General features: G+C 35.3%; 1 protein-coding gene across 15 annotated transcripts in view; it reads right to left on the reverse strand.

The window, feature by feature from the left end:
- Positions 1-13,363, reverse strand: part of ERC2 (ELKS/RAB6-interacting/CAST family member 2) — a 369,824-nt gene that overhangs the window by 53,706 nt on the left and 302,755 nt on the right. For 13 of the 15 annotated variants that reach the window (XR_001557961.2, XR_001557970.2, XR_001557967.2 and 10 more), the window contains one exon: positions 5,683-5,873. The exons of 1 other annotated variant lie outside the window; for it this stretch is intronic. The gene's annotated coding sequence lies outside the window, so the exon portion shown is untranslated. Of the gene's footprint in view, positions 1-5,682; positions 5,874-13,363 lie in introns of those variants that run through there. One more of the 15 variants, XM_015875022.2, reaches the window with a different exon arrangement.

Here is a 13,363-nt window from a genome sequence, read left to right on the forward strand (position 1 = left end):
GCCTCCAACCTTGACGCCTTTGATGATCTCCTCAGCGTTGGTGAGCAGCAGGTCCAGCAACGCTTGACCTCTGGTCGGTCTGTCCAATACCTGAACCAGAAAGCTATCATCAATGGATTCCAAGAGCCTTCTGGAGCTCTTGCAGCTCGCCGTGTGGAGCTCTTGCAGCTCGCCGTGTTCTCATAGTTTCATGTTTCACAGGGCTGCTACACTGCATTATGTTCCCATATGACTGGATTAAAGCTATCTAACAGGCTGGTTAAGTTATTAGCCCAACATCTGAATACTTGTTCAGAACCGTCTTTGTCAAGTATTGACAAGCTGCAAAAGTCATATTAACATCCTGTTTCTTATACAGCACTTTGATAGTATTTGTCAGATCAACAAGTCTAAAGACTACTCTTCCTCCAAAGAGGCTGATAAACTGAAAATGGTGTTAAAAACAGTTGTTGGGGACTGGGGAGCCCAAGGGAATGGCAATGGGATACAGAGACTTTAACCTTTAAGTCATCAATTTAAATTCAGCTCAGATTGGTCATCACCAACATTCTCGTGTGATTAATGTTTGTTAGCCTGAGTAAAGAAATAGACACAATAAATATTGGTGGACACATTACCAAGGTAACTGATCCCTTCTGGTAATCTCAGAAGAATACCTACATATTGACACACAAAGCACAAAGCAAACCTGATTCCTGTTGTTTCATGGAATCCATCATCGACTGTGTATTCCAAAACAACATCCTAACTACAATCAAATTACTTATGACAGGTTTTGGATTATAAGCATCTTCAACAGCGGTCACCCTGGAGTTCACCTTGTCATAACAAAGTATAAGGTACAAAAAGAGAGAGAGAGAAAACTATATAGAAAAATTCCATTAAGTTCATTGGAATTGTACCCCAAGCACCACTGCTAAGCAGATTTGGTTGAACTGTTAAAATTGTGGTTATAAGAAAAACAGAGAAAAATCTGAGACAGCTGACAGGAATAACCAGAGGCATGGAAAGACAGCTCTACTTGGAGTCATAGATTGAGATTTAGTTTAGAGTCCAGATTAATAAATGCTGCCTGGTATGAATATATAAAATAATGATTATTACAGGCATTTCTTCAGAAATAAGCCTGGGGCTTATGATTAAAGCTGGTCACAAACGTTCTTTCCTAGCCCGTAAGAATTCTGGAGATTTCAGAAAGGTCATGTTAGTATCAGGACAAATCCTTTCACAATTTCCACAAAAGCAGAGATACCCAACCTATTATAGACAATAGTTGAGTGGTAATGACAGTTGCCTTGGATGCATCAGATATTCAGCTGGGTTTAAGTCTCTATTCAGCTGGATTCAGAAGAGGAAATTGAACCAAAGTCACATGTCTTAAAGGATAATACCCTAACTAGTAGGCTCTGGGTATTGTAATGCAGATTTCTCTCAAGGTTTCTTGTTGAACAGTTTTATTTTAAATAGTTATTTTTATTTGGAATTAAAGCTTCTTAAGGGAATTTTCTTTAAGCTACCCTTGATGTGAGAAAAACTTCAGAACTGATAAAGCAACGATTTCTACCTAGAACTGTTAACTTGAAAAAATTTCAACCAGATCCACTATTTCAAAGAGCAAATGCAAATAAGTTTCAGACATTTGTGTACACTCTTTTTCCTTTATGGTAACACACTAAAGAGGGGACAGTGAGACAGGGCCACAAAAACTTTTTCTGTTCAAGACATCAAGTGATTTAAGGCTGGAGAATCATTGCTACTGATTAATGAACCTCTTAAGTAAATAAAATGCAATGCAATGAAAAGCATTTTCATTCAGAATTGATCAAGTGAAAACATTAACAACATTCACACTATTCTTCTTGTGCCAAGTGTCAATGCACTTGATAATTTTTGTACCTCAGAAGACAAGGCCTTTAATTTGAACTCTGACTGAACTAAGTCATCTTAATGGAGATTTCCTTTTACGGATCCCATCTGTAGTCTTGAAACTATGCTGTTTCCATATGAACTACTAATCTTCATGTGAATTTAACTGCTAGTCTCTTTTTCATTTCCAGAGTTTAACTTACATTTCACTGTTACCTTGTTATTTCAACACAATGCTTATTTATTACAACTATTAATTATCATAGCTAATTTATGCAGGGCTTCCCAAAATACACCGATTCAAAACAACTAGAACTAGTCTTCTTTGAAGACCTCTGCTCATCTCCAAAGTCTACCACTCTATCAATTCGTGGATTTAAAAAATCTTCCCACTTACAGGAAGGCTTTTAACCATTTTCTGTGAGTAGGAGACTACTCACTTTCCCTTCAGCTCCATCTCCTCTCAACATGAGTTGTTGCATTTTTCTAGATGTTTTTTTCTCATTAATTACACTTATCTAAGCATCCACTGATTTCCAACTTCTACTAACAAATATTTTCTCTAGAGCAATCTGCCAATGCTATGCTAAAACAGTTCCCTGTACCAGCAGGTCCTCACGCATAAAAAAATAACCTGTCAATGTGTTGGTTTAACAGTATTATCATTTTACCTTCCATTCACTGTGAAAGAGAAGGTAGTTTTAAATTCTGTTTGTTGTAAATGGTAGTTCTCCTAAAGACACATTATGAGACAATGACCATCCTATGTGGGAAAACATAAATGGTGGCAAATGGTCTGTACATAAGTCGTCTCAGTCAGTGGCCATCTTCAGGACACAGATTATACCCTTCCTACTTGTGTTGAATGCTATCCTACTATTCGAGAGGCTCCACTGCAATGAAAACAGACATTTCTGCAGAGGCAGAAAAAGACTTGTCTTTAAAAAAAGCAGCCTTCCATGAATACAAGTTTCCATTCTCACCACCAATTTACTATATTACAAAGCAGCAATAGTTCACAATGTAATACACTTGGATACCAAACTAGGCGATGCATCTACTGCCAGAAAAGTAATGTGTAATGAATCACATTATTCCTCCAGTGTTTTAAAAGGTAGAAACAATAATAAAAGAACTGCCAAGCAAACCCATGGTTCTAATTTTATACTGTCTGTAGCCCTTTAGACTAAAAATAATTCACAGATGTCACTTTCACAATTAGCATTTCTATTAAAAAGAAAACCAGACTCATCCTAGTTGATCTTAGGCATTGACTTACTCACCAGAATAATTCCACTGAGGTAGATAAATGCTTTTGCATGAATAAGAAACAGCACTGCAGGCCATAATAAAAAATTGTGTATCGAATAAGATAAAATTATAGTCTAAGAACTCAGTCAGAAATTTTCACATTCACTCTGTACATGCAAATATGTTAATTTAGTTGAATATTTCATAGTACTGATTAATACATACTGCCCCAGAGAAATTCCTAAACAGCATTACCACATCTTAATCAATTTCAACTTTTAGAGCTTCAAAACACACCATTTTTTTCTACGGTTTATAAATGTCAATGCACTTCTGAACCAAAAATTCTTCCCATCATCTTTTTAATTGTAAAAGCTTCTTTTAAGGTCAACTTGCACTTGAAAATCAGATTCATAAAATCCCTCAGTTCTACGTTCAAAGGAAGACTTAAGTTAAAATAAACTAACAGTCCTAAAAATATGGGAATTCAAAATGGGACATGCGCAGAATTTAGGCACCTCCAGCCATAATGGTAAATCTAAAGGCCCTCGTATCAACCTGAAATCATCTGTTCTCTGAAGACACTGCAGTTTTCTATGGTAAACTAGACATAGGAGTTGCATCTCTGTGCGTGGTTACAGCTTACCTACCTGGACAGTACCAAACATTTCACTGCACAGCTTATACCTAAGCCCAATGGGAACGTAGAAATGAAGACAATACTGTGTGGGCTGAGGAGTTAGAACCAACAGGTGCTCTCAAAGCCAGCCACAGTTGATCAGGAACTATTTCTTTCTGAAGTGGTACGTGAACAGCACCCATTCATAGCTGGCTTAGCAGCATGACTACTCAGCCCAGAAACAAAATCCCCAGCTTCAATTCCTTTTTCAGTCCAAGTCTGAAAGTAACATCTTCTAGCAAAGCATTCTAATCATTAGGCTATGGATACATTAAATGCTGGAATAAAAATGAGAATATATTAAAGGTCTCCTGTTGAAGCTGTATAATTGTATGGAAAATAATTCAAGCTTCATTGGGCCAGAAAAAGAACACAAGAGGGAGCAAGAGTCTGTAGCCTAGTGATTTGGGCACTCAGATGGAAAAAAAGTGTGCTGAGTTCCTGGCCTTTGCTCCATAGAATGCTCATGAAATTTATCTAACAGTCTTTCCATAGGATAAGTCCTGCCTTGAATCTAGCTAAATTTTCCTTCTTGATGCCAGTTTGTATGTAATATTTGGTGTAGTAGTCACAGTATTCGATTTGAACTTCTTTTTGAATGAAAATACATCTTTCATATGCTTTTAACTCTCAATCGAAAATACAGAACATCAGCAAAGATTAAATGTGCCAAAAACAAGCTAATTTCATATAAATTGTACTTATATATAATACAGTAACTTCATTAAAAGCAAGTTAAAACAATATAAAAATGTAAATGCATTTATTTACCTGTGTCAATACAGATGCTTTGAATTACTAAGTTGGAATTTATTATTTGATCTCATCTTTTTCAGAATGTGGTAGAATTTGATTTTTAAGAAGTTATAACAATAGTAGTAGACCTCTCATATCTTAATTCTTCTCAGTTCCAGTTTCTGATTCTCAATTTACACTATTTTCATTTTCTGGTTCTCATTCCCTAACACAACAGTGCAATGTCATGCAGGAGACTGCTTAAATCCAAGTAAGTTTACCCTGAAAATCCCACTCCAACAATTTCATGGACAAATTTCTGTTTTTGCTAAACATTCTTTTTATAATAGCTTCATTTTGGGCCTAAGCCTATATAACAGTGTCCCTTTAAATAATATTCCATGCCTTGAAACATATTACAAAAACTGTTATATCAAGGTATGTTATGCAACAGCTCTCTATGGTTTTAGCATATTTACTTTGTCACGCCATATGTGAGACTGCAGCCTCCACAACAAAACCTTTACACACTGAAGTCATTATCTCTGTGAAGTCTGCAACTGGCATTTAAAACTTATTGATGGCCTGGGTATTGGTGGCTCAGTAGGCAGCTCTCTTGCCGGAGGCCCAGAAGGTCAGAGGTTCACATTCTGCTCAAAGAACAAGTTGGATATATTCCAGGATTGTGTGTGGGCTGTACTAGACTCCTAAAGGGGCAGTCCTTAGGACAGCAAGGGAAACCTTGTCTGTTTTCTGAATATCAAAGTCCTCTTAGAAATAGAAGAGGAAGAAAGAGTAAATTTAACATCTGAAGCAAGTTAGTGGAAATGAGCGTACTTGCTGAGGACCCGAATTTATTTGTAAGTGCTAAATACAGTATGGTACAATTACAGTACACAGAACAAGCCATTTTGGTCTTTGTAGTATGCATATATTCAAGAGCCATAATACAGACTGCTACACATGCTCAGTATTAGCACACTTGCCTTATAGCAGAATGATTTTGGATTCAGTATTGCACCCTAGAACTATGAAAAATGCATGTATAATTTAAGTAACTGAGGAGCATATTATGTAATTCCTGAAAAAAATCTTGAGCCAAAGTCAATACTAGCAACATATATAGAGAAAAATATAAATGGAGATTCAACCTGCTCTGGTGTTAAACTTTGATACTTGAATATCCCAGATGTCTCCCTCCTCCTCTTCTTCTTTATAGACAGGTAAAGATGGATCTCTTGAAGGAACTGGGGATCACACTCTAGGCAAAGGTTGGACAGGTGATCAATGTACAGCATGAGATTTTGCCGTGGCTATGTGCCTCCAACAGTGACTGGATCATCTGGTTTAGAAAAACAATTCAAAGTTGTAATATTTTCTACTGAACTTAATTAGGGAAAAATTAGCAAAAGGGAGAAAAAATATTTTTATAACAAGAAATGGTATAAAAACAGTTCTTCCCATAACTACACAGCTCTTACAAAATCATTTCTTATTTAACATTTAGTTAGTTTACTTTTTAACTCTATATAAGTCAGCCTTAAGAGAATTACATCCCATTCACAGATGTGTTTTTAACAAAGACTCCTCTTCTGACACTCCATTATCATTGGGCTGAAAGAGCGCTTATCAAAGGATCATTAAGTGCACCTAAAGTGTTAATTTTCTTCTAGCATTTATGAACACCATCTTTCATCTCTCTATCTTATACATGGCACTTTTTTTTGTTTTGTTTTTTTTAACTGTCACAGAACAACAAATAATAACCCCCTTCCCAGAAGTATCCGTTAGTACAATGGACAGCACAGATATCTATTAGTGTAATGGGTAATGAATAAAAGAGATCACAAATTATGAACATCTTAAGCCTATCACAGAATTAATATATAAAAAACAAGCTTCTTGTACAAAACAGGTTAAATTATGGCAATATTACCAGTTTAGAAATAGAGTAACACACAACACAATCCCAGTGCAAATTTGAAAAGAATTTTAAGTTCATTTTGTTGCTAAAATATGAAAATAAGCTATTTTAAGGAATGAAGGATGTCCTCTTAACCTATGACAACAAATTTGTTTGTCTTTTTCTCTTCTTAGTAAGAAAGCAATTAGGTTTTTTTCCAATAAAAATATCCTCATGCATATATAAACACTCCTGGTAATCATGTAATTACCTTACCCAATGAGATTAAATTGCTGTCAGTTGAGTTCCCACTGCTGATTAACTTTCATATACTCTAAACTTAAATGAAGTCTTTGGTAAAGTCACTTAGTCATTTACAAAGGTGTCTCTATGATTCAAAAGAGTATAACAGTGATACACTATTTGCTATAATCATCATATACCCAAGGTCAAGGACAGATCACAGTGGACCTCTTTTCTGAAAACCTAAAGAAATGCAGAATTAAACTATGTTGCTTATTTTGGTGTTTCTTGCCATGACTTCTAAATGTAATAGTAACCTTTGCCCCCTACACATTAAACACCATAATTATGTAATTAAAACTAATTATGCAATTTAACATACATATTTTTGTCCTGTAACAGGCAGGTCAATTACTTCACTCATTGACCTTGGAAGCTTTCACAGTTTAAATAAAACAATGAGGCTTTCAATTAATTTAAAAGTACAAACAGAAAAGGATCAACAGAACCACAGAAGTTGTCAAGCTAATATTGCCTTAATGGATCGTTCACAACTCCCTTCAGTTTGTATTACATAAAATAAAATAGTTTATTCTTCTTATATCTTTTAATCATCAGAAATGTTGACACATTTGTGAACAAATCATATACATATTATTTGTCAAATGCAAGCAAGCTGGGAGATTGTATACTACTCTTTTCTTTGATCCACTTCTCTTCAGTACAGTTTCCTTTGCTTCCTCCTGTATTTGTATACCTCTCTCCCTGTTACACCTTCACTTTATGAGTCTTTTTTTCCCCCCTTTTTCTTCATTATCTTCTTTGTAGTTTCCACAAAAAATAAATAGGAGACAATACTTTTTGAGTGCTCTAAGTATATACAGCCCAAGACAATTCCTCTTCACACAGTATGGCCCAGACAAGACAAAAGGTTGGACATCCATACTTCATTCAGTGAACAGTGATAGTCTGACCATTTTTTTTCTTCAGTAAACTAAATCCCATTAGCTAAGGAACAATTCTGAAAAAAAGTGTCCACCTATGAGTTCTATCTTAAAAAAAGATCATGGTCTGTTGCACTGTGTTTACAACTGCTAGCTTAGACACAAGTGGTCGCACTAAAGTTAGTACACTCAGCCAGGAAGTAAACTGACAATGTGCATATAGATTTACCACTCAAATTTTACGTTGTTTTCTTTATATCTTGCTTTATGTAGGGATCAGAAAATAGCTACTGGCAAAACATCAAAGTCTACACAAATCTTTATGGATTTCTTGAAAGTAAGGCAAAAAATACATACAGTGAACTTTGTGCTCTGGTATCATATCTAACACGATTTTTGGAGGCCTTCAGGTTCTCTGCTTTAATTATGACCTACTTACATGAGCACCTCAAAAAGATATCAGTAAGCTTTTGACATCACAGAAAAAAAAAAGAAAAAAGAAAAAAATAAGAGGAGTGCTGAACTCTGAATGCAGAGTTACAGCAGAAAGAAACAATTTAAAATGGAAGCAGGCCTTGCAACATTAAACTTCAAATTGGAATGGATTTATATAAAGTAAACCAATAAATTGAAACAGTGCCCCAACTTCTGGACAATAGTTTGAAGGAAAATAATACAGTACACATGTAGAAATTTTATCCATGGGAGCAGAGAAGAGCATTCCTTATACTCTCATTTAACAAAAAGGTTTCTTCTATTTTGCACAGAATATGAAAACTCTAATTCAGCTCACCGAGCATCCCAAACAGAGCAGCAGAAGAATGTGTGAAGGAGTCCAAATATGGTGCTATTGAAGCAGAGTGGATTAGAGGAACTGGGACAGAATCCTACAAGTGGCTAAATAGCAGCAGGAGATCAGCTTCACAAACAGCAGGACACTGTTCTTTCCAGACACAAATGACATAATACAAGGAAAACAATTGAGAATTTAGCTGATAAATCTACACATTAGGAAAAGGCCTTGCTGTTGAACTTTCATACTCAACAAATATACAAGTGAATCCTAAAACCCTTATTTACACAGAAGAGCATTTTGTCTCATATGAGCATGCCAGGTCAATCTTGTAAAACAGAATCCTTTATAACACAGAAGCAAAATGTTAGAGGCTAAATGTACTAAACACAAGAGAATTTACTTAAAAGACTTGGCAAATGTAGGAAGCCAAAACCTTTGACACCTTTAAAAATATTTAATTTGACACCTTTGCAAATCTGTAATTCCTTCCTGAATAATTATATGTATATTCGGTTAAATTTACATAAATAAATAAATAAAAATAACCTATATATCTGAGACATCTAGAAAGAATCTGTAAGAGAATCTCTGGAACCTTCTTGGTTAACTAGGAATTACTTATTGCAGCAGAAATAAATGAGAACCATTAAGATTCTGAATGGAAGAAGGGAACAGGTGCATTTACAGATATATTATCAAGTTATCACTTGCTGATAAGAAAGAATCAAAATGTCATTTTGATTTCTAAACTTAATGGGATTTTATGAAATCTCACCTACATTGTTTTCACTTATGTTAATTCCAAAATATCTTTTAAAAGAATAAGATTCCATGTACTTCCCATTTCACGGTACGAGCAACTAGAAGAAAATGAGTGGTAGGTAACTGCAAGAGATCTGATAAGAGATATAAAGAACACTGGAAGTCCATCCACTGCAGGACTGTTCCTCCAGTGGTGGCTTGAGCAAAAACCAGCAAAAACTTTGGAACAGCATCATAGAGCAAGAAGTTCCACAGATAAATTGTAACATACAGGAAGAAACATTCCCTCTTATTTTGTAGTGTTTTGTTGTTTTTCTGCTTCCTCAGTCCCTAATTTTATACTGCAATTGATCTGACTATCAAATAAAGAATATTAAGTAATTGTTTTTAATTTGCTTCTTCGTAAGTGATAGCATTTGTACTTTCTGGAAACTCAGTGATGTTCTGTTAAATCTTCTAGTTACCCAGTTGAATCTTTTCATTCAGAAATCAGTTTAAGAGGCCGTAGCATCTTTGAGAGCATAACATACACTAATTAAGGAGACACGGCGGAGAAATGACCAACCAGCTCAAAGGCATAGATTTTCCCTTTCATGGTCTGGGCAACTACATAGAACATCGTGACACCCTGAGATGACCTCATGAGCCCTTCCTCAGCATACAACCAGAGGTTAACCTATCTGGTCACAAAACAGCCATTTACCATCACATGACTGAGTGAGAGAGAATGACAGATGATGTCTACATTTTGATAATTCAATGGACATATGAATAGATTTATGACCATTTTTTCCTGGAGAGAAACATATAGACCAGATCAAGTAATTGCTAGCTGGCTCCAATCTAGAGATAATGTCACTAGTTGGCCATCTGCGCAGTTAAATTGTATGATTTCTGGAGATCTGCCATAAAACTGTATGATTAGGAATTTGAAGTGATGTAGAGATAGCCATAATATTCAGCAATTCCAATCTGTTGCTCAACTGAAAAACAACAGGACAATGCTGCTTTTCCATCACCTGCAGCATTGTGCAGTTATTGAAATATGCAGTCATCTTGTTTTCATCACCACGGGGAGTGTGACTTATTTACATGTACGGATGTATCGCACATTTATAGCATGTTTGGTACAGAGCAGAGCAGCTCTGTAAAAGCTGATTAAGACATTATGCTGAACTAAAAATTGGATGCTCTGTGAATATCTGTGCTTTGGCCTTTCCCCAAATGTCTTCCCTTCACAAAGTGAGAGAGGACAGCTGGAGAAGACTAACTTTCCATACACAAGAGACTTTTTTCTTTCCTTTTGAAGGTATTACTCGCATGTTATTACATTTACATAAAGGATCCTTACTCTTCCCCATATATAGTAAATTGAACTTCAGGATGTGAATATTGTATAGCCATTTCCTCTCTCTCAAATAAAAATAGAATTACTCTCACTGTCATTCAAGCTGCCTCTCCCCTCTCCATCCCCATAACAAAGCATTCATGCAAATCTATTTTTGTTTGGCCTGTTTTATGCTGACAGTGATTAATTTGAAAGCCTACAACAAAAAGACAAACAAGTATCACACATGTTTTTAGTCTACAGGCAAGTTATCCAATTAATTTAGGTAAACTATATGATCACAACCATTCTTACCAACTCTGCTACAATAGGTTATTTTCTTCTTAATGGCTTAAGAATCATATAAACTCCTGTGCAGAATACATTCTTTCATATTCTTCATATTTTACCCCTGATCTTGAAACAATATAATCAATGTGCACATTTTGTTTATTAGTAAAAAGACACTAAAAGCATTCTGGGAAATAATATTCCATGCCCTAGGACTCAAACAAGTTCTCTTTATAAATAGAGCTTGTGTAAATCACAGACAAGGTTGAAAAATTTCATGGATTAGTCATGGTGAAAATATCAGATTTCATGGTTTAGAACAGATTAACAGGAAAATCATATCAGAATCCTGATTATCCAAATTCTACATATTTTTGAAGAATAAAACAAACAAACATTAAAAAATAGTCATAGTTCCTGAGTTCATTCACTTGTTCACACATGTAGCACGCCAGAAATCCAGAGTAAATCTTTCCCGTCAACCAAGTGTAAAACCTCTGAAATCTATATTTAGATGCATTGAGCAAGACACACTAAAACCAGAACATCATATTATAGCCTCTATACTACACTATGAAATTATCCTAACATGAAAATGTTTTTGTCGCTTGTAGAAAGACTTTATCTAGAGGGAGGATATTCTGAAATGTATGCTGCTATTTTCACAACCATTTATATTAGGTGCATTTCTTTAAAAATAGAGAAAACAATCTCCTAAAGAAGTTCACTTTTACATAACGTTTTGATATTCTGGTAAAAATATAAAATTCATACCAGTGGAAAACAACATTTGGAGTAAAGAGAAACTATCAGTTTTCATGTAAAACTTATGGTCTTTTAAGTCTTTCACGATGATGTAATTTAAAGTGAGGCCTTATTTAAAAGAGAGGTTACATATAAGCATGTGATTCAAAGAGACTTGTTGACTGTACAGCTATTTGGCATGATGCCTACATCTCTTCTAGTCAGTTGTATAGACCACTTGTCATCTTTGCATACGAAGACAGCCAATTTGTCAAACATTTTCTTTTATTCTTTTTCTTTGTCTTCTTTACAATATCCTTCATATACATCCTGGTCATCAATATCATATATCTGACTGGAGGATGGAAATTCATTTGTGTCTCTGTCTTATTTCCTTTGCGTGCAATCCTCCTGGGTCTTATAGGATGTGCTTAATAAGAACCACATTATTCTGCTAAAGGAAGTCCTTGAGCAGACTTTGAGAAGCAGTAAGGCAAATTAGTTTCAGAACATGGAAGGTCAGGTTGGAAATAAAAGCTGCAGTTATCTACAGTATTTTCTGCATTTTAGAAAGTAACAAAAAGAGATCTAACTTCTATGAAAGGATTAGTTTGATGTTTTTCCTTTAGAAAGCTGGACTAATTTATCCACAAACAATAATGTCCTGGACATCAGCTGAAACAAATTAAAATTAGTTTTTAGATAAATTCACATTTTGAATATATGAGCAATCACACTTCTCTTTCAAGTGTATTTAAATGCTTTTGTTTCCTCAGATTTAGACCAATATTTGTAACATATTCAATACCATTTACATTTAAAAGTCTGAGTTTGCAAAATAGATAGTGCTTTGGATGGTTGCAAATGCCAGGTTCACAGATCTTGCAACCTTAATTCTGCCCCCTGGTGTCCATAAATTATGGTTATTTCTATTAATGATCACATACTTTTCACTCTAGTATCTCAGAGTCACTCTGCATACAGGCTAAGTGTTTTTTAGAGTGAAGTTCCCCTCAAATGCCACCAAAATTTATAATGTGCTACATTTGTCAGCAGCCCCCTGAACCTACACTACACTACAATAAGCACTTCCTGGGCTTCTCTGTACTGCTCATCACCATATCTGAATATCTCTAGGGCACTAAGAAACTGCTATCTGGATCTCCTTTGTGATATGAAACATTCTTACTATCTTAATATGGAAAGATGGCACACAGATGCTGGGCATCGTTTCAAAAGTCTTTGTTTGTTGCAGATGTCTTGGTCATTTGCTCAAAGCATTGAGTTTACCCGTGTGATGTTCTTAGTGTTTTATGGCCCTTTTCATTTTCAAAACAGTTATCCAGACTTTAACAAGTCATCTTTGACACATCTCTATAAAATAAGACTGTACATTCAATTTTCTTCATTTTGCAGATGCTAAAAAGAGATTTTTGCCTAGTCCAGAGCACTATTAGAAATGGCTTAAAGCTCAGAACCATGCCCAGTCCTTCAGCACTGGGAGCATAACAGCAGTATTTTCATTATTTTGAGGTACTGTAAAAAATAAACAACACAGGTGATACAGGGCACAACTGAAATGGAAAAAAAAAAAAAAAAAAAAAACCAAAAAAAAACAAAACACCCTGTACTTTGGTCTACATCATCAGTTACCATGCAAGAAATCTGCACCAAGATAACGTTACAGAGCTAAGTTGACCGATAGCTTTGGTGGTTTTCTCTCCCACAGCCAATTGACACATATGGAACAGCAGTGAGATGTTACAGAAAATGCTGTAAATGGAAGTAAAGGGAAGAGGACAGTAAAATGTACCTAAAATGC

This window comes from Coturnix japonica, chromosome 12 (genome assembly GCF_001577835.2).
Source record: "Coturnix japonica isolate 7356 chromosome 12, Coturnix japonica 2.1, whole genome shotgun sequence".
NCBI classification, from domain to species: domain Eukaryota; kingdom Metazoa; phylum Chordata; class Aves; order Galliformes; family Phasianidae; genus Coturnix; species Coturnix japonica.